General features: G+C 42.1%; 1 protein-coding gene across 3 annotated transcripts in view; it reads right to left on the reverse strand.

Annotated features, from left to right (window-relative positions):
- ZMYND11 (zinc finger MYND-type containing 11) overlaps positions 1-3,632 on the reverse strand; it is a 72,830-nt gene extending 69,198 nt beyond the window's left edge. For all 3 annotated transcript variants that reach the window (XM_052651303.1, XM_052651302.1, XM_052651304.1), the window contains exon 1: positions 3,541-3,632. The gene's annotated coding sequence lies outside the window, so the exon portion shown is untranslated. The remainder of the gene's footprint in view (positions 1-3,540) is intronic.
- Positions 3,633-23,173: the final 19,541 nt, after the last annotated feature.

Genomic DNA, 23,173 nt, shown 5'->3' on the forward strand with positions numbered 1-23,173 from the left:
CTGTACTTAATTTCTTGTTATACCTTATTGCACTTGCTTCAGTAATTTGTTATCAAGTGTCTAGTATAAAGCAGTCTCAATAAATAACAATCCGAATGAATGAACTGAAGATATTAAAACATATTCTACTTACTATAAGTAATGTCAATATATTTTAATGTGCTCTTACAAAACAACTAACTTTATAAAAGCAGTTATTTAAAATTCGTTTACTAGACTTAAATGTTATTCAGTTTACAAAAAAGCAAATACTGTGTATAAGTTTTTAGCAAAACACATTTTTCCAACTACTATATAAGAACACAGGGTAATCTGCTCAACATATTCCTCTCATCTCTAAAGAACAGATGAGTCCATATGATCCCTTAAAGATCCTATTATGACAGTATTCCATTGTCATTTCTATTCATCTCTGTTCTTTAATTTCACATAAAGTTAGGCAAATATTAGCCATTTATGTATTGACTGAATAGAAAGCATGCCGCCAAAATACAATGAAAGATTAGCTAAATGTCTAAATATTTACTAGTTGTACATAAATTAGATTTGTAATATTGAGTTGAGTATCTAAGCCTAACAATTTGCTAAATTTGCCTACTAGATACATACTGCTCTCTATAAATATTATCTTAATTTCCAAATAAATATTTAATTTTTCATACTATTTATTTGCATTTGTAAGTAATTTTGATATAAAATATTGTATAGTGTTTTCACAATACAGACTACAGGGATACCTTGTTTTACTGCACTTTACCTTGTAGCCCCTCACAGATACTCATTTTACAAATTAAAAGTTCCTGGCAATCCTGCATTGAAGAAGTCTATTGGCACCATTTTTCCAACAGCATTCATTCTCTCTGTTTCTCTGTCACAGTTCAGTAATTAGTGCAACATTTTAAGCTTTTTCATTAATTATTGCAATGTTTTAAGCTTTTTCATTATTACTATATTTGTTAGTGTGATCTGTGATCAGTGATCTTTGATGCTAAAAGTCACTAAAGGCTCAGATAATGGGTAGCATTTTTTAACAATATTTTTAAATTAAGGTATGTTCATTTTTTAGATATAGTGCTACTGTACACGTAACAGACTACAGTATAGTCTCAATATAATTTTTAAATATATATATTGGGAAACCAAAAAACTCACAACTCATTTTATTGTATCTGCTTTACTGTGGTGGTCTAGACAAAACCCACAGTATCTCTGAGGTATGCCTATAAATAGCTTTTCAAGAATTTTCTAACTGGAAACAGTAATAGCAGGCACATACATGCACATAAAAAAATCTTAAGGGAGTACATATGTTTAAGACATTACATGTGAGTTATTACATCATACTGCTGGGTATTTAGATTTGAATTGTATCTCCCTTTCATTACGTTCATTTCTATCATTTCAACTCTAATCATAGAAATTCTCAAACTTTTATGTTACATGGATTATATTCTCTCATTCACTACTACTTCATTCACTTATGAGAGAGAATATGTATATGTGTTGAGGGGTTTGGAGGTGCTACAAGGAGGTCAGACCTTACACAATTAAAAGGAAGACTGCCATACTTTTAAGATGATCATATATATGATTTTTAAAAGTGGAATAGTATACATAAAGAACTTTGTGAAATGGTTGAGACTTAGTAAACATACAATATATGATACCTATTTTTATCATGGTACTCAGTTATGTAACAAACCTGTGGATACCCAAACATTTCAAAACTCAAGACCGAAGAAGGACAGACCACACTGTACCAAAGCAGATTTAAACTTTCTGAACTTCTGACAATGCCACTGAAAGAAAGTAACTGAACGTCATCAGGTAAGAAATAGTGCTAGCAATTAAGCTCTTTCAGATGGGGAAACTGAGACCAGGCAAAGCACATTTAAATAATTTGTCCAAGGTCACTTTGCTAGTAAAGGCCAGAGGTGATTCAGACCCAAGCCACCGGCCTCAAACTCTGCTGGTATACTACCTCTAATCAATTACCAAAAAATCTAATCAACCTGTAAAAAAAATTCACTATTGAGTTCAAGTTAAGGTTTTGAAACAGTGAAACTGTTTTTTCAAGCCTGACTCTTCTCCTTAACATTTTCCCCTTTCCAGACACAGCCTCTTTGCTTTTCAACTGAAGGGTGGTTGGAGAAGGGCATGGCAACCCACTACAGTGTTCCTGCCTAGAGAATCCTCATGGACAGAGAAGCCTGGAGGGCTACAGTCCATGGCGTCCCAAAGAGTCAGACACAACTGAAGCGATTTATCACAGAGGTAGGTGAACAAAATCTTCCACCAGAGGTTTAGGGCTTTAGGCAACAGTCAGACAGCATTCCATACTTTATTATGAATGCTAAAATTCTTAATTACATTCAATTAGTATCTCATTTTAGGTATGCCAAAGGGTATGAACGTCTCTCTTACACACAATCTGAACAACCCTTAAAGGAAAAGAGGGTACAGTTACAAAAGGGTGAAAGTGTGCACACACACAGGGCAATTCATGGAAACATGCAACAAGACATGCAAAGTATCAACATAGTGATATCCTAGGAATACTGCCTATGAAATAAGCAGATAATTTTAACATTTTAATTGATTTGTCTTTGTAAAGTTGGGAATATTTACATGTATGTTTATTTAAGCACATGGCAACAGGTAACTGAAAAAATAAATTGCCCAATTACAAAATGTAGAAGGGAAATTGTTTTCATATAAACAACATATAAGTGGGAAAAGTACCACAAAAAACAGAGATCCTCTGTTAATCATGCATTGAGCTAAGCAAGAAAAATATTTTATTGAGTCTGTCATAATCATATTTTCTGACCTCTAACTTTCTAACTTGGCCATCTATAAAGGACAGTCCCTCAAAATAGTGACTGTAACCAATGCTAAAGACAAGGAAAATGACATGCTAGAACAAAATTCACATTTTATTTCCTGCCTGTACAAATGAGAATTCAGAAAAGTCACACAGGTAACTCTGCTTACCAGAAAGCACTCAAACTTTTAAAGTGTAGCTAAAACGATTTCCCTGATAGCTTCGAACCATTAATGAGAATCAATGACCCCCAAACCTGAAAAGTTTATGCAGCCCACAGTCACTAAGCTACAACTCCTACATTTCTGTCTAAAAGAAAACAAAGGTTTTACTTTCTGCCTTTGAATAGACAAACAATTATTTCTAACCAGTCTCTTGCTTCCACAGCACTCTGCTTACTGTAGGAAGCAGCACACCTGGGTGAGCAGACCAAAGGACCCAGGACCTAAATCTCAGAGGGCCCTGCCTGGGCCTCTCAATGTCTGACCCAAGCATCTCTTCCGTCCCTCAACGGGGTGCCGGCTCTGAGTTCAACAGGACCCTGTACTGGGCCCACAGCCCACAGGAGCACACGAAGCACCACGAACACACAGTGTGTGACCGCGGGTATCACATGCCCATACCAGGTATGCACACACCTGGTGTGTCACCCGGCACGGTAACTCCACCAGGTAGCAAGTCCCTACCACATGTGACACCGAGCACCAAACACTCACCAGGTATCGTGCAGGCTTCCACGTATGTAACAGCAGGCGCACACCACGGACACACCGGGCAGCCAGCCCACACGATCTGTAACACCGAGCACCATGGACACTGGCTCTCACGCCCCCACCGTACAAACACCGGGCACCGCTGGGCCAGAAACGCATGAGGGTACGGTCCACGCGGAAGCTGGGGTCCCGGGCCAGCCCGCTGGGCCGCAGCCTAGCAGCTCCCCTTCTGAAGCCGGGCAGGACCGGCGGCGGACACGCAGGCGGTGCAGCACCCGGGAGGTCTGCGGAGGAAGCGGAGGCCTCGCTGCCGCCTGGTTCCCGGACCTGGGGGGCCGAGCCTCGCCTGGGCCCTTGCGGACCGACCAACCTGCCCAGCCGCCGCGGACGCCCCCAGCCCACCCTACCCACCCCAGACACTCACAGGGCCGTGTCCGGGCGGACCCCGACCCGGACCGTGGCCCAGGGGCCTGGCCCCGCAAGGAGGACCGGCCTGGCGGGCGGCGCTCACGCGACTCCCCGGCTTCGCGGCCCGCGCAGGCCCCGCGCGTCCCTGCTCCTGCGGGGCCTCCCCCGCCGGCGGGCCCGCCTCCCCCGCCGGCCAAGGGCGGCCCAGCAGGCCCGGCCCTGCGCGAACAAAGCTCCGCGGGCCGGAGGCGAGCGGCGGTCACGCCCGCGGCCCGAAAGGCTGCGGCCAGGCCGGGCCTCACAAAGCCCCCGCCTAGGACACCCGCCCGCGCCCCGCCCGCGCCCGCGCCCCCGCCGAGGCCGAGCGTCCCCACCATTATGCTCCGGTGCTCGCCGCCGCCGCGCCAGGCCCTGCCCCTCCGCGCCGGCCCGCCGTCCGCGCCGCCTCCTGCGGGCCGGGCCGGCGGGGCGCGGGGCGGGGGGGCTGCGGTCTCCGGGCCCGGCTCCCCGCCCCGGCCTCCCCTCCTCCCCGCCCCGGCCCGGCCTCCTCCCCCCGCCGCCCGCCTGGACCCCGCGCCTCAGGGGCGCCATGTTTACAAGCTTCCACCACGGAAACTCGCGAGCACCCGGCAAGGCGGGCGCGGAGGTCCCGCCGCCGCACTTACGAGGTCTCCTCGCCGAGCGGCGGGCCGGGCCCGGGCGCAGAGTTGCGGCGCCGCCGCCGGGAAAGTTCGCGTCCTGCGGGGCCGCGGAGCCGCTCACACGGCGGGCTGAGCGGGGCGGCCGCCCGCCGGCCTCCCACCGCCCGCCGCCGCCCTCGGGCTTTATTGTGTGGCCGCCGCCGGCCGCGGGCTGGGGCTCCGCGCGGGCTCCCTCCCGGCGGGCTGCCCACACGCCCACACCCACCTTCCCGCCGTCCTGTGCTCCGCGCCTCTCCCTAATCCGAGCATATTCCTACGGACCCACACAGGCACCCGAGTCCACACGCACGTGAAAGCTACGTACGTGCGGGCGCGCGGAGCCGGGCGCGGGGCGCACAAAGATCCGGCGCCCGGAGCATCGCCCGCGCGGGCCGCGGCCGCGGGCGCTGCAGGCGCCGGCTCTGGGCGGCCCGGAGGGCACAGGGTTGGAAAAGCAGCGAGGCCTGAATCGGCGAGATCGGCAAAAGGACGTTAATACCCTTTGGATTCTGTTAACGAAACGTATTGCAGGAAAATGCTGAATTCTTCATTCCGTGTGTACACAAACAGGTCTTAAGAAAGGACGGGAGCAAGCATTATCGTTTCTGCAAAAACACTACCAGTTTTTGTAAGGAGAAGGAGGTTATCTTTCTTAGTTCGTAATTCTAGATCCAACCTGAGGAGATCCCAATATGTGGGTTAAGAAAGTCTCAGTCATAAGGACACTTTTATAGATTTCACAGTATTTTCTCTAATGATCTTTGTCCATAAGAGTTTGGAAGGAAGACCTACCAACCAAAACTTCCTACTCTGGTTCTCTTTGGACATGCATGCATACCCGAAAATTGCTGGAAAACTCTTGTCCGAGAAATGCTGGAGTCTAATCCAGTTCATCAGTCTTTCATAGCTGGTCTCTAGGGCTAAGTTAGAATTTCGAAAGGGAGTTCTAAGAAACATGGCCTTTCATAGGCCCTGGTTCTGATACATTCCAGAGAGTTTTTCGTTATCTCAAGGGACATTATAAAATAATTTTAACTGATTTTAATTGTACGGATAAATATATGCCAATAAAATCGAGCAGAGGGGTTAAAGATGTCAGAAAAAAATCAAGCCATGCCTTTGAATGTGGGACCAGGAATTCTAAAGGTGAATAGCTTTAAGTAAATCATCTTTCTTTAAAAGTCGTCTATAAAATAGAGGACTGCATGTTCACACATATTTCACAGAGGCCACTCAAGTAAGACATCACATATGTGTAAAAGGAAACATACTTTAGGAGAGAGATCACTAACCCTAACTGCACATTTTTCTCCCGTTAAATTTTTAGCCATCATTTTTATTTTTGTACCTAGATATTATCTCTTATTCTTCTGTGGTTTTGCCTAGAATTTAACCCTTGGCCCTATTTTCCCTTCAGAACAGTTTTATTTACTTTATTTTCCTCCCAGCTGAATAAATAATCGGCAGGGAAGATGGTTGCAGACAACTGGTTTGGGATTGGGAGGTGGGGAGAGGCCCAGAAGACTCAAAAGATTATTTCCATGCAACTTAGGTTATACCATGAATTTATCTGCAAAGAGAGGGCAAGGAACAGAGGTATCAAGGAGAGGAGAGAAAGGGAGAGTAGTGGGCTGTGAGGAATGGTTTACACCAACTTGCCAACGTCTCAGAGATTTTGCTGCTGTTTAGTTGTTCAGCTGTGTCCAGCTCTTTGTTACCCCAGGGACTGCAGCACACCATGCTTCCCTGTCCTTCACCGGCTCCCGGAGTTTGCGCAAATTCATGTGCATTGAGTCAGTGATGCCATCCAACCTCTGTCATCCCCTTCTCTCATCCCCTTCTCCTCCTTCCTTCAATCTTTCCCAGCATCAGGGTCTTTTCCAATGAGTCAGTTCTTTGCATCAGGTGGTCAAAGTATTGGAGCTTCAGCTTCAGCATCAGTCCTTCAGATGAATATTCAGGACTGATTTCCTGTAGGATTGACTGATTTGATCTCCTTCCAGTCCAAGGGACTTTCAAAAATCTTCTCTAATACCACAGTTCAAAAGCATCGATTCTTTGGCTTTCAGCCTTCTTTATGGTCCAGCTTTCACATCTGTATATGACTACTGGAAAAACCATAACTTTGACCAGATGGACCTTTGTCGGCAAAGTAATGTCTCTGCTTTCTAATCCACTGTCTGGGTTTGTCATAGCTTTTCTTCCAGGGAGCAAGCGTCTTTTACTTTCATGGCTACAGTCACCATCCGCAGTGATTTTGGACTTAGCACTACCCAAAGAAGGACCCACACAACACTCCAAGTTCTTCCCCAACCCTGGCTGACACTTGACACTTAAGTAACATCTGGCTAGATCAACATATCACTTTTTCCAGATTCTGCTTTAAGAAATATCATGTAAATAGAGAGGGCATGGGTTACTCAACATATGGTGTGGAATTTTTGTTTCTTTAAAAAACGAAATCAAATCATATCCTTACCTTAAACACCATACTTTAAAATAATCCAAGTGACTTGAATAATACAACTGTAGAAACTCAAAATGATTATTCTAAAGGTAGAAGAAAATATAGGTGAATGTTAGTAAGATTAATGTGGAGAGAAACATATGAAGCTCTGCAGTTGATCTTAACCAAAAGGCCAATAAGTGATATCCTAAGCTCTAAACCAATTATTTTTATCAGAAAAGAGTGATAAATTTGACTATATAAAATTTTGTTATTCTAATGTGTCAAAAACAAATACAGACCTATTTTAAAATATGCCCACTAGGGTTACAACTTTTATACTTTATAAGGAGTTTCTTCTAATAAATATCCTTTTCTCTGCTTTCCTCACATAATGAGGATGAATTCAGATTTTTTAGGGCCAGTTTAGAGAGGGTGGCTTCACAGTTACATAGAGTTTGGGTTTGCCTGATAAATTCCCATCTCAGAGTGTTTCTGGCTTGCTAGTATATAGCAATAATAAGTTCATGCATGTGCTCCTGAAAGGCTTGCTTTTATTTCTCTAAAATTTCATTTCATGTTTCTGTTTTGCTTCACAGGTTGAATTACATAAACACTGTGTGTAATGCATGAATACTGAATGCATGCTTTTGGAGGACATAATCTTAAGTGTAATATAGAGAATAAATATGGAAAATCTTCAGGAATGCAGATGAACAGTACATTATACAGAAATTCGTGGATAGAAATTATTATTCTGTGTTATCACAGTACTATAAACAATTGAAGTAAAATAAGTCCATTTGAATGAGACTTGGCGTTTTCATTTATGGAGATTCAGGAATATGTATATCACCCTATGTAACTTAAAATACATTACTTTGCCAACAAAGGTCCATCTAGTCAAAGCTATGGTTTTTCAAGGAGTCATGTATGGATGTGAGAGTTGGACTCTAAAGAAAGTTGAACGCTGAAGAACTGATGCTTTTGAACTGTGGTGTTGGAAAAGACTCTTGAGAGTTCCTTGGATTGCAGGGAGACCCAACCAGTCCGTCCTACAGGAAATCAGTCCTGAATATTCATTGGAAGGACTGATGCTGAAGCTGAAGCTGAAGCTCCAATACTCTGGTCACCTGATGCAAACAGCCGAGTTATTGGAAAAGACCCCAATGCTGGGAAGCACTGAAGGAAACAGGAGAAGTGGGCAGCAAATGATGGGATAGTTGGATGGCGTCATTGACTCAATGGACATGAATCTGAGCAAACTCCAGGAGTTGGTAAAGGTCAGAGGAGCCTGGCATGCTGCAGTGCATGGGATTGCAAAGAGTTGGCCATAACTTAGCAACTGAACAACAACAAATATATATATATATATGCAAGAATTAAAAATTAGGATAACCATCTTTAAATATAAAAAACTATGTCACATTAGTAAGATAAATGTCACATGCGTGCGTGCTCATATGCTTCAGTCATGTCCGACTCCTTGCAACCCCATGGACTGTCGCCCACCAGGCTCCTCTGTCTATGGATTTCTCCAGGCAAGAATACTGGAGTGGGTTGTCATATCCTTCTCCAGGGAAAAAAGATGCCATACACTCCACCAAAAAAAGAAACAAATGATGGATAATTTACAAAACAGGAAAAATAAATTATTAATAAATTGACAAATGTTCAAATTCATTAATAATAAAATGACAAAGTAACACAATGCTGCTTTTATTCTTCAATGATAATATTATCAAGGGTTAGCAAGATGGACATACTTTCATACACTATTGATAGGAAATTGAATTGGTATGAATATTCTTGAAATACCAGAGCCTTAAGAATATTTATATTTAATATCTTTACGCTCAGACATCCACATTTAGAAATCTATCCTAAATATATTTTCTGAAAGACAAGCGTGTATGCACAATTTATCCTTCCCAACTTAAAAAGCATTAAAGATTTTCTGTTGGATCTTGAATGAAGTCAAATCCTGTTCTTTGGCTCACAAAGGCCAGTTTTGTCTGACCTCTACCTATATCTCCTTTAACTTTAACCTCATTATACATTTCACCCCTGCCTCACTAACCTTTGTCCCATATCAGGACAGTATAAAGTTTGTTCCCTCCTTCTGGAATATCCTTCCCCCATCTCCCTGGGCATGATCCTACTCATTCTTTAGGTGTCTATTCAATTGTCCCTTTTTCAAAAAAGACTTTCCTAAGTCCCCAGTCTAAAACCTCTATCTTTCTCCATAACATAAGATTATTGTAATGATATATTTACCTTAGAGTTTATAGACTAATGAGATAATTTGTTCTCCATAGCATACCAAGGTACCCAATGAATATGGTTAAGTGGAAAAAATAGCACAGATATAATTGGTGGTCTCATTGCACTTGAGAAGGTACTATCAAGATATTAGTGTTTTGCTCTTAAATAACACAATACCAGCAGATTTGTCACTCAAGAAAAGTAGACCTTAATGCAGTTTAATTAAAATTGTATGTTAATTAGGTCATGTTATACTTTGGTTACTAACTCAGGGCTGTGGGATAAAGGATATTGTAAATGCAGGTCTCCCAAACCCTGAGAGGAGCCAAATAATTTTCTCTCTGGCCGTGTATGCGTGAGCGAGTGTGTGAGTGTGTGTGTCTGTGTGTGTGTGTGTGAAACAGAAGACGTATGTATACCTGGGATGATATTTTTGAAGCACATTAATATGCTTTTCTCCTTGGCATTTTCATGCACAAACTCCCCAGTTTGTCTGAGGCATTCATGTACCTTCGAGGGCATTAGGATTGGCACGGCAAGAATTTATACAGAAGGTAAGTCAATATCAGGTGGCTGACACCCCAAATAAGAAATATTAATCTGCAGCAAGATGAAAGGATTACAACCATGGCTTTGTTATAATGCAATTCTCCAAATCACTTTTTCTTCTTTTTTAAAACAGTTTTATTTCTTTTAAAACTTTTTACTTTGTATTGGAGTTTAGCTAATTAACAATGTTATGATAGTTTCAGGAAAGGAAATTCCCTGATGGTCCAGAGGTTAGGATTTGGCATTTTCACTGTTGAGGGCCTGGGTTCAATCCCTGGTCAGGGAACTGAGATCCTGTAAGCTGTGAGGTGTGGCAAAAAAAAAGAAGAAAAAGAAGAAGAAAGGAAAGAAAATCCTGTATACCATTTTTTTTTTTAATTTTTTTAGGTACAGATCTGGCATAGGAGACCTGAACTTCACTACCCAGGGTGGGGGCTGGAATGAAATTGGGGGAGAGAGGAGGCAGGAAATTGGCAGTAAGGTTTATAACTGCTTAGGGTTAGGCACTTTTCCTAATATTTATAGCTCAAAAATATTTGGCACTCGAAACTATTTGATGAATTAGTTAATGAGATTCATCATAATGTTTTTGTAATATCAATTTAAAAAGTCAAAATAAGATAAAAATCCAGCATTAAAAACTGTTAACTGGAAAATAATATAAAATCACATATCTGTATATTTTTTAATTCTGTGAGATATTAAAAGACCTGTGGAAGAAAATGTTAATCATGAATATTTCTCTGGGTTACAAGATACCTTCTTTTTTAAAAAAATCTTTTTTCCTAATTAGGAAAAAAATTGCTAATAATAATAGCCTAAGAAACTGGTTGTTACTACAACACTGTATGTCCCTTACTTGAAATAATATATGCTTTTGAGAACACTATAAAATTAAGTTCTATAGCATCTTACTTTTCACTGATTTCTTTGGTTAGTGTGTAGAGAGATTTAGTGGCTGCAATCTATCCATAGCTCACATCTAAAAATTTATGTGAAAAGCCAAAAAATATAATTATTGGACAACTGAAGCTAATAAAAGTGAATGTGAATATATGTGGGTAGTTATCAGAGCAAGGTCTCCAGGCATTGGCTTTCTGCTTTGTAAAGGAGGGAGGTTATCTCACTGCCTTTTCCGGCTCCATCAGCAGCAGAGTTCTGGGACCTCCTGCGCTAGTCTCACACCCGCTCCCGGAGGTCCTGTTTGAGGTCCTGTTGTCGCTATTGTTCCAAAGACCCTGGTGAAAGTTTGCTTATCAGATATTCTTTCTCTTCACATGCCCTTGTTCTCTTTACCCCTGGCTTCCTTACTTTCACTTTCCCCTTTCCGTTATTATTATTATTATTTTTTTGGAGGAGGAGATGGTAAATGATTCCTTGGCCTCTGAACGAATACCATCAGACCTGTTGGCTCCAGGTAGACACCTCTTTTCCTCCTCTTCATTTAAACATAGAAAATACCAGGAAATGCACATGTACATTTTTGTAATCATCCTCCAACCTCTTGTCAGAGATGCCTTTATACTGTCACTTTTTAGGGAGGACAAAATCTAGTCACAGTCTACAACATCATTTTAATAAGAATTTCTTGCATTGAGTTTACATTAAAATAACAGGCAGCTGCATTTACCCTTTATTACCCTTTATTACTAAGGTCTATACTCTCAGAGATGGTGGATGAGCACATCTGATCCCAAGGAATTGTGAACTGAAGTTCCTTTTCAATGCTACATTTTACATAAAATCTTTTCTCTCATTGCCACCTAACAAATGAGAACGTTTGAGAAATATTCTGTTTCTTTAAAACCCAGCACTGTGGTATATAGCATTTAAGATATTCTTTTTTATTCTCTTCCTTCAACTTCATGTTAGTTGTTATTGGTTAGTTATTTCCCTTCCCACACAAATCCATATTTAAGAAGATGCCAGAGCTATTCAGCACAGTATTGGAAGTCCTCACCGCAGCAATTCGACAAGTAAAAGAATTAAAATGTATCCAAATTGAAAGGGAAGAGGTAAAACAGTCATTATATTCAGATGACATGATACTATATAGAAAATTCTAAAGAATCCACATAAAAACTACTAGAATTGCTAAACAAATTCAGCAAGGTAGCCGGAAACAAGATTCAGTTCAGTTCAGTTTCCCCTCTCAGTCATGTCCGACTCTTTATGAGCCCATGAACTGCAGCACGCGAGGCCTCCTTGTACATCACCAACTCCCAGAGTTTACCCAAACCCATGTCCATTGAGTCAGTGATGCCATTGAACCATCTCATCCTCTGTCATCCCGTTCTCCTCCTACCCTCAATCTTTCCCAGCATCAGGGTCTTTTCCAATGAGTCAGCTGTTCACATTAGGTCGCCAAAGTATTTGAGTTTCAGCTTCAACACCAGTCCTTCCAATGAACACCCAGGACTGATCTCCTTTAGGATGGACTGGTTGGATCTCCTTGCAGTCCAAGGGACTCTCAAGAGTCTTCTCCAATACCACAGTTCAAAAGCATCAATTCTTCAGCGCTCAGCTTTCTTTATAGTCCAACTCTCATATCCATACATGACCAGTGGAAAAACCATAGCCTTGACTAGACAGACCTTTGTTGACAAAGTGATGTCTCTGCTTTTTAGTATGCTGTCTAGGTTGGTCATAACTTTCCTTCCAAGGAGTAAGCGTCTTTTAATTTCATGACAGCAGTCACCATCTGCAGTGATTTTGGAGCCCAGAAAAATAAAGTCAGCCACTATTTCCACTATTTCCCCATCTATTTGCCATGAAGTGATGGGACCGGATACCGTGATCTTAGTTTTCTGAATGTTGAGCTTTAGGCCAACTTTTTCACTGTCCTCTTTCACTTTCATCAAGAGGCTCTTTAGTTCTTCTTCACTTTCTGCCATTAGGGTGGTGTCATCTGCATATCTGAGATAAGATTAACTTACAGAAATCTGTTCAATTGCTGTACACTAAATGAAATATCAGAAAGGGAAATTTAGAAAACAAATCCTTTTTATAAAATAACTTTGGGGCTGTGGTGGGTCTTTGTTGCTGCCTGTGGGCTTTCTCTAGCTGTAGCAAGCAGGGGCTACACTTCGTTGTGTGTGGGCTTCTCACTGCGGTGGCTTCTCTCGTGGAGCACAGGCTTTGGGGATGCAGGCTTCAGTAGTTGCAGCACGTTGGCTCAGTGGTTGCAGTGTGTGGGCTCTAGGGCACACGGGCTTCAGTAATTGAGGCAACTGAACTTAGTTGCTCCACAGCTTGTGGCAGGGATCAAAACTGCATCCCCTACATCGGCATGCAGATTCTTATCCACTGCACCACCAGGGAAGTCCAAAAACACTCTTTTTCTAGAGCATATTTTTAAAAACCCTTAAGAATAAACCTGACCAAGGAGGAAAAGACTTCTATGCTGAGAACTATAAAACATTGATAAAGGAAATTGAAGATAATTCAAAGAAATGAAAGATATCCCATATTCTGTATTAGAAGAATTAATATTGTTAAAATCACTCTTCTACCCAAAGCACTGTACAGATTTAATGTGATCCCTATCAAATTACTCATGACATTTGTCACCAAACTAGAACAAATTTTCCTAAAGTCTATCAGTTCAGTTCAGTCGCTCAGTCGTGTCCGACTCTTTGAGACCCCATGAATCGCAGCACGCCATGCCTTCCTGCCCATCCAACTCCCGAAGTTTACTCAAACTCACGTCCATTGAGTTGGTGATGCCATCCAGCCATCTCATCCTTTGTCGTCCCCTTCTCCTCCTGCCCCCAATCACCCCAGCATCAGGGTCTTTTCTGAGGTGCCAAAGTATTGGAGTTTCAGCTTTAGTATCAGTCCTTCCAATGAACACCCAGGACTGATCTCCTTTAGAATGGACTGGTTGGATCTCCTTGCAGTCCAAGGGGCTCTCAAGAGCCAGACATCCTGGCATGTGAAGTCAAGTGGGCCTTAGGAAGCATCACTACCAACAAAGCTAGTGGAGGTGATGAAATTCCAGTTGAGCTATTTCAAATCCTGAATGATGATGCTGTGAAAGTGCTGCCCTCAATATGCCAGCAAATTTGGAAAACTCAGCAGTGGCCACAGGACTGGAAAAGGTCAGTTTTCATTCCAATCCCCCCAGAAGGCAATGCCAAAGAATGCTCAAACTATCACACAATTGCACTCATCTCACAGGCTAGTAAAGTAATGCTCAAAATTCTCCAAGCCAGGCTTCAGCAATATGTGAACCGTGAACTTCTAGATGTTCAAGCTGGTTTTAGAAAAGGCAGAGGAACCAGAGATCAAACTGCCAATATCCGCTGGATCATCGAAAAAGCAAGAGAGTTCCAGAAAAACATCTATTTCTACTTTATTGACTATGCCAAAGCCTTTGACTGTGTGGATCACAATAAACTGCGGGAAATTCTGAAAGAGATGGGAATACCAGAGCACCTGACCTGCCTCTTGAGAAACCTGTATGCAGGTCAGGAAGCAACAGTTAGAACTGGACATGGAACAACAGACTGGTTCCAAATAGGAAAAGGAGTACGTCAAGGCTGTATACTGTCACCCTGATTATTTAACTTATATGCAGGGTACATCATGAGAAACTCTGGGCTGGAAGAAGCACAAGCTGGAATCAAGATTGCTGGGAGAAATATCAATAACCTAAAAGACCCAGAACTGCCCAAACAATCCTGAGGAAAAAGAGCAAAACTGGAGGCACAACCCTCCCTGTCTTTGGACACTGCTGCAAAGCTACAGGAGTCAAAACAGTGTAGTACCCGCACAAAAACAGACATACAGATGAGTGAAACAGCATGGAGAACCCAGAGATAAATCCACACACCTAAGGGTAATTAAACTTCAACAAAGGAGGCAAGAATATACATTGGAGAAAGGACAGTCTCTTCAGCAAGTGGTGCTGGAAAAGTTAGACAGCCATGCCATAACTAATCAATGAAGTTAGAACGTTCTTTCATATCATACACAAAAAGAAACTCAAAATGAAGTGTTTAAAGACTTTATGAGACATGACAACATAAAGCTCCTAGTAGAGAACATAGGCAAGACATTATCTGACATAAATTGTATCAGTGTTTTCTCAATTCAGTCTCTCAAAGCAAAAGAAATAAAAGCAAAGACTTCCTTCGTGGTCCAGGGGTTAAAAATCTGCCTTGCAATGCAGGGGATGCAAGTTTTATCCCTGGTCAGGAAACTAAGATCCCACATGCTGTGGGACAACTAGGCCTGTCTGTAGCAACAAAGACGCTATGCAGCCAAGTAAACATAAGAAAGGAAGAAAAGCAAAAATGAACAAATGGGGCCTAATCAAACTTAAAAGCTTTTGCACAGCAAAGGAAACTGTAAACAAAATGACAAGACAACCTACAGAATGGGAGAAAATATTCTCAAATGATGTGATGAACAAGGGTTTTATTTTCAAAATATACAAACGGCTCATACAACTCAATAATGAAAAAGCTAAACAACTCAGTCAGAAAAAAAAAAAAAAAAAAAACCAAACTGGGCAGAAAACATAAATAGACATTTCTCCAAAGAAGACATACAGATGGCCAATAGCACATGAAAAGATGCTCAACTTTGATAATTATAAAGAAATGCAAGTCAAAACTACAATGAAATATCACCTCACACCAGTCTGAATGGCCATCATTTCAGTTCAGTTTAGTTCAGTTCAGTCACTCAGTCGTGTCCAACTCTTCGCGACCGCATGAATCACAGCACGCCAGGCCTCCCTGTCCATCACCAACTCCCGGAGTTCACTCAGATTCACGTCCATCAAGTCAGTGATGCCATCCAACCATCTCATCCTCTGTCGTCCCCTTCTCCTCCCGCCCCCAATCCCTCCCAGCATCAGGGTCTTTTCCAATGAGTCAGCTCTTCGCATGAGGTGGCCAAAGTACTAGAGTTTCAGTTTCAGCATCAGTCCTTCCAGTGAACACCCAGGACTGATTTCCTTTAGAATGGACTGGTTGGATCTCCTTGCAGTCCAAGGGACTCTCAAGAGTCTTCTCCAACACCACAGTTCAAAAGCATCAATTCTTCGGCGCGCAGCTTTCTTCACAGTCCAACTCTCACATCCATACATGACCACTGGAAAAACCATAGCCTTGACTGGACGGACCTTTGTTGGCAAAGTAATGTCTCTGCTTTTCAATATGCTGTCTAGGTTGGTCATAACTTTCCTTCCAAGGAGTAAGCGTCTTTTAATTTCATGGCTGCAGTCACCATCTACAGTGATTTTGGAGCCCCCAAAAATAAAGTCTCTCACTGTTTCCACTGTTTCCCCATCTATTTCCCATGAAGTGATGGGACCGGTTGCCATGATCTTAATGTTTTCTGAATGTTGAGCTTTAAGCCAACTTTTTCACTCTCCTCTTTCACTTTCATCAAGAGGCTTTTTAGTTCCTCTTCACTTTCTGCCATAATGGTGTTGTCATCTGCATATCTGAGGTGATTGATATTTCTCCCGGCAATCTTGATTCCAGCTTGTGCTTCTTCCAGCCCAGCGTTTCTCATGATGTACTCTGCATATAAGTTAAATAAGCAGGGCGACAGTATACAGTCTTGAGGTACTCCTTTTCCTATTTGGAACCAGTCTGTTGTTCCATGTCCAGTTCTAACTGTTGCTTCCTGACCTGCATATAAGTTTCTCAAGAGGCAGGTCAGGTGGTCTCGTATCCCCATAGTGAATGGTGAAGTTGCTCAGTCATGTCCAACTCTTAGTGATCCCATGGACTGCAGCCTTCCAGGCTCCTCCGCCCATGGGATTTTCCAGGCAAGAGTACTGGAGTGGGGTGCCATTTCCTTCTCCCGGGGTTCTTCCCGAACCCGGGATCGAACCCGGGTCTCCTGCATTGTAGGCAGACCCTTTACTGTCTGAGCCACCAGGGAAGTCTTTTCCAGTTTATTGTGATCCACATAGTCAAAGGCTTTGGCATAGTCAATAAAGCAGAAATAGATGGTGTTCTGGAACTCTCTTGCTTTTTCTGTGATCCAGCGGATGTTGGCAGTTTGATCTCTGGCTCCTCTGCCTTTTCTAAAACCAGCTTGAACATCTGCAAATAACAAATGCTGGAGAGGGTGTGGAGAGAAAGGTATCCTCCTACACTGTTGGTGGGGATCCACTCCACTGTATGGAGGTTCCTTAAAAAACTAAAATTACAGTTACCATATGATCCAGCAACCCTGCTCCTAGGACATATATCATGAAAACTCTAATTCAAAAGAAACATGTGCCCCAAAGTTTGTAGCAGTACTATTTACAATAGCCAAGATATGGAAGCATATAAGTGTGATGTATAAATCACATCTCAGTCATAAAAAAGCATGAAATAATGCCTTTTGCAGTGACTTGGATGGCCTTAGAGATTATCATATACAATGATTTGTCAGAAAAGAAGGACAAATATCACATAATATGACATATATGGATTCTCAAATATGATACAGATGATACGACTCAGAGATATAGAAAACAAACTTCTAGTTACCAAAGGGGAAAGTGGAGGCTAGGGGGAGGGATAAATCAGGAGTTTGTGATTGGGAGATATAAGCTACTGAGTATAAAATAGATAAACAACAAGGTCCTACTGTATACTACAGGGAACAGTATTCAATATCTTGTGTTGGTAATAAAATATAATGTGAAATAATATGAAAAAGAATATAGGTGTATTTATGAACAACCGAATTGCTTTGTACACCAGAAACTAAGGCAACAGTGTAAATCAATTATTTGTTGTTGTTGTTCAGTTGCAAAGTCTTGTCCGACTCCCTGCAACCCCACAGACAGCAGCATGCCAGTCTTCCCTGTCCTCCACTATCTCCCAGAGTTTGCTGAAATTCATGTCCATTGAATTGGTGATGCTATCTAACCATCTCATCCTCTGCCACCCTCTTTTGCCTTCAGTCTTTCCCAGCATCAGGGTCTTTTCCAATGGGTTGGCTCTTCACATTAGATGGCCAAACTATCAGAGCTTCAGCTTTAGCATTCCAATGAATATTTAGGGTTGATTTCCTTCAGAATTGATTGGTTTGATCTCCTTGCTGTTCAATGGACTCTCAAGGGTCTTCTCTTGGGACCACAGTTCTTCAGCATCCAGCCTTCTTCATGGTCCAACTCTCACATCCTGAAATGACTACTGGAAGAACCATAACTTTGATTACATGGACTTTTGTAGGCAAAGTAATGTCTCTGCTGTTTAATATGCTGCCTAGGTCTGTCATAGCTTTCCTTCTAAGGAGCAAGCATCTTTTAATTTCATGGCTGCAGTACTTTTGGAGCCCAAGAAAACAGAATCTGTCACTGCTTCCACTTTCTCCCTTTCTATTTGCCATGAAGTAAAGGGACCAGATGCCATGACCTTGGTTTTTTGATTGTTGAGTTTTAAGCCAGATTTTTCACTCTCATCTTTCACCTTTTTCAAGAGGGTCTTAGTTCCTCTTCATTTTCTGCTGTTAGAGTGGTATCATCTGCATATCTAAGGTTGTTGATATTTCTCCTGGCAATCTTGAGTTCCAGCCTGTCATTCATCCAACCTGGCATTTCACATGATGTACTTTGCATATAAGTTAAATAAACAGGGTGACAATATACAGCCATGTCTTATGCCTTTCCCAATGTTGAAACAGTCAGTTAGTTGTTCCATGTAGGGTTCAAACTATTGCTTCTCGACCTGTATACAGGTTTCTCAGGAGACAGGTAAGGTGATTTGGTATTCCTATCTCTGTAAGAATTTTTCACAGTTTGTTGTGATCTACACAGTCAAATGTTTTTGTGTAGTTAATAAAGCAAAAGTAGATAGTTTTCTGGAATTCCCTTGCTTTCTCTTTGATCCAAAGAATGTTGGCAATTTATTCTCTGGTTCTTCTGCCTTTTCTAAATCCAGCTTGTACATCTGGAAGTTCTCAGTTCACATACTGCTGAAGCCTAGCTTGAAGGATTTTGAACATAAACTCACTAGCATGCAAAATTTAAAAATTAATTCATTTAAATTAATTTAAATCTGTATGCCGGTCAAGAAGCAACAGTTAGAACTGGACATGGAACAATGGATTTGTTCAAAATTAGGAAAGGTGTACGTCAAGGCTGTACATTGTCACCTTGTTCATTTAACTTATAGGCAGAGTACATCACGTGAAATGCCAGGCTGCATGAAGTACAAGCTGGAATCAAGATTGCCAGGAGAGATGTCGATAACTTCAGATATGCAGATGACGCCACCCTTATGGTGGAAAGTGAAGAGGAAATAAAGAGCCTCTTGATGAAACTGAAAGAGGAGAGTGAAAAAGCTGGCTTAAAACTCAACATTCAGAAAACTAAGATTATGGCGTCTGGTCCCATCATTTCACAGCAAATAGATGGGGAAACAATGGAAACAGTGAGAGACTAATTTCTTGGGGTCCAAAATCACTGCAGATGGTGACTGCAGCCATGAAATGAAAAGATGCTTACTCCTTGGAAGAAAAGTTATGACCAACCTGGACAGCGTATGTTCAATCCAGGGTGCAGGATGCTTGGGGCTGGTGCACTGGGATGACCTGGAGGGATGGTTTTGAGGGGGTAGGTGGGAGGGGGGTTCGGGATTGGGAACACGTGCACACCCGTGGCGGATTCATGTTGATGTGTGGCAAAACCAATACAATATTGTAAAGTAAATAATAATAATAATAAAGAAAACAAAGAAAATGAAAAAAAACAAAAAGCAGAGATCACTTTGCTGACAAAGGTCCATCTAGTCAAAGCTATGGTTTTTCCAGTAGTCATGTATGGATGTGAGAGTTGGACTATAAAGAAAGCTGATACTTTTGAACTGTGGCATTGGAGAAGACTCTTGAGAGTCCCTTGGACTGCAAGGAGATCAAACCACTCCATCTGGGAGTTAGTGATGGACAGGGAGGCCTGGTGTGCTGCGATTCATGGGGCTGCAAACAGTTGGACATGACTGAGTGACTGGACTGAACTGAACTGAAAGAAAATCAACTCTGAATATTCACTGGAAGGACTGATGCTGAGGCTGAAGCTCTAGTACTTTGGCCACCTGATGCAAAGAACTGAATCACTGGAAAAGACCCTGAGTATGGGAAAGATTGAAGGGAGGTGGAGAAGGGGACAATAGGGGATGAGATTGTTGGATGGCATCATTGACTCAATGGACATGAGTTTGAGCAAGCTCTGGGAGTTGGTAATGGACAGGGAAGCTTGGAGTGCTACAGTCCATGAGGTTGCAGAGTGACTGTACTGAACTGAATTTAATTTCCTTCAGTTTTAAAATTAATTAACTAATAATAAAAGAAATGTCAGAGTAATTTTTATCATTGACTTTGGAATTGTTTCTTCTCCTGAAGGATCCTCTATTTTTTAATATTTAAAGAAGTTTTTTTCAGATTTGGGTAATTGACATAGATTTAAAAGTGGTATTATCTTTATGCATGTTTTGGATATGTAATGCCGGCAGAACTGAGCGAAATTTTTAGAGCTTTAGGGGACAGGAACACTAAAGATTACAATTGTAAATAAGTAGCTCATGAGAAAATTGTCTTCTGTTAGTAGTGAAATATAAACTGTCCTATTGTGTTCTTACCTTCTCTGTAGTATTGAAGAGAGAAACAGCTATCTTACTAATTGCCCAGTGAAAAATCCCTTAAAGAGCTGAAGAAGAATGTATGAGACATTTTAGATCTCCCAGGGGAAATGTGCAGCAGTTAAAAATCTAGATGAACAGTAAAATGTCAAGTAAATAATTGCAATGCTAAATTATACTTTCTTAAAATTATTACAGTCTAAAAATATTTCCCAAATCATTTGGTCATTGTCTTTATATCTCCAGTTTGATCTCTTTGGCTCATGTGTAGTATTTAGATAAAGTTAGAGACAAGCTGCAGAGAGCCCTATGTACTTCCTATTTTGTTCTTTTTATTTAACTGCAGACACAGAATTTCAAACACAGGAAGTTCTGCTTCCTCGACAGCTGCATGCAAAAACCAATGCATTTCTTCTGCTTCTGACCCGAGTCGGTCCAATAGGCTGCCTCTTGTGGTTGAGGCTTTATCTGCCTTTCTCACCATTCTAACACAGTGGTGAAGGCCTGCATTAACTTTCACACACGTCATCCAGGAGTGAATTCTCCTTTCTTATTTGTACTCACTTCCCTTTTCTTATTGCCATTTTGAAAACTTCAGAATGCAGGCAAAGAAAGTCAAAGAGAAAGTGAAACTCAGCACAATGTTTTTAATTAGCAATTGTAGTTTTTAAAAGGAAAGTTGCTGAAAGAAACACTAAGTGAATCTACAGATTAGAACAAAACCAAAGGATAAGTATGGAGCTTCTTACATAGCTGCTAATGTTACTGTCTGTTGTTCAGTCAGTCGCTAAGTTGTGTTAGACTCTTTGTGACCCCATGGACTGCAACATGCCAGGCTTCCCTGTTCTTCACCATCTCCTGGAATTTGCTCAAAGTCATGTCCTTTGAGTCAGTGATGTCATCCAACCATCTCATCCTTTGTCGCCCTCTTTCCTTCTTGCCTTCCCTCATAGCTCAGTTGGTAAAGAATCCACCTGCAGTGCAGGAGACCCCGGTTTGATTCCTGGGTTGGGAAGATCCACTGGAGAAGGGATAGGCTACCCACTCCAGTATTCTTGGGTTTCCCTTGTGGCTCAGCTGGTAAAGAATCTGCCTGCAATGTGGGAGTCCTGGATTTGATCCCTGGGTTGGGAAGATCCCATGGAGAAGGGAAAGGCTACCCACTCCAGGATTCTGGCCTGGAAAATTCCACGGACTGTATAGTCCATGGGGTTGACTTGACTGAGTGACTTTCAGTTTCTCTTCTTGCCCTCAATCTTTCCCAGCATCAGGGCCTTTCCCAATGAGTAACCTCTTTGCATGGAGAAGGCAATGGCACCCCACTCCAGTACTCTTGCCTGGAAAATTCCATAGACGGAGGAGCCTGAAAGGCTGCAGTCCATGGGGTCACTGAGGGTCAGACACGACTGAGTGACTTCACTTTCACTTTTCACTTTCATGCTTTGAAGAAGGAAATGGCAACCCACTCCAGTGTTCTTGCCTGGAGAATCCCAGGGACGGGGGAGCCTGGAGGGCTGCCGTCTCTGGGGTCACAATGAGTCGGACACGACTGAAGTGACTTAGCAGCAGTAGCAGCAGCAACCTCTTTGCATAAGGTGGTCAAAATACTGGAGCTTCAGCTATTAACATCAGTCCTTCAAGTGAATATTCAGGGTTGATTTCCTTTAGAATTGACTGATTTGATCTCCTTGCTGTCCAAGCGACTCTCAAGAGTTTTCTCGAGCACCACAATTCAAAAGCATCAATTCTTTGGTGCTCAGACTTCTTTATGGTGCAATTCTCACATCCTTACATGACTACTGGAAAAACAATAGATTTGACTAGATGGACATAGTTGGCAAAGGGATGTCTCTGCTTTTTAATACACTGTCGAGACTTGTCACAGCTTTTCTTGCAAGGAGCAAGCATCTTTTCATTTCATGGCTGCAGTCACAGTACACAGTGATTTTGGAGCCAAAGAAAATAAAATCTGTCACTGTTTCCACTTTTGCCCCATCTATGTTCAGTTCAGTTCAGTTCAGTCACTCAGTCGTGTCTGACTCTTTGCAACCCCATGGATTGCAGCACGCCAGGCCTCCCTGTACATCACCAGCTCCCAGAGTTTACCCAAACCCATGTCCATTGAGTCAGTGATGCCATCCAACCATCTCATCCTCTGTCATCCCCTTCTCCTCCTGCCCTCAATCTTTCCCAGCATCAGGGTTTTTCCCAATGAGTCAGCTCTTCACATCAGGTGGCCAAAGTATTGGAGTTTCAGCTTCAACACCAGTCCTTCCAATGAACACCCAGGACTGATCTCCTTTAGGATGGACTGGTTGGATCTCCTTGCAGTCCAAGGGACTCTCAAGAGTCTTCTCCAACACCATAGTTCAAAAGTATCAATTCTTTAGCGCTCATCTTTCTTTATAGTCCAACTCTCACATCCATACATGACTACTGGAAAAACCATAGCTTTGACTAGATGGACCTTTGTTGACAAAGTGATGTCTCTGCTTTTCAGTATGCTATCTAAGTTGGTCATAACTTTCCTTCCAAGGAGTAAGCGTCTTTTAATTTCATGACAGCAATCACCATCTGCAGTGATTTTGGAGCCCAAAAAAGTAAAGTCAGCCACTGTTTCCATTGTTTCTTCATCTATTTGCAATGAAATGATGGGACCGGATGCTATGATTTTAATTTTCTGAATGTTGAGC

The sequence above is a fragment of the Budorcas taxicolor genome, chromosome 13 (assembly GCF_023091745.1).
Source record: "Budorcas taxicolor isolate Tak-1 chromosome 13, Takin1.1, whole genome shotgun sequence".
Lineage (NCBI taxonomy): Eukaryota > Metazoa > Chordata > Mammalia > Artiodactyla > Bovidae > Budorcas > Budorcas taxicolor.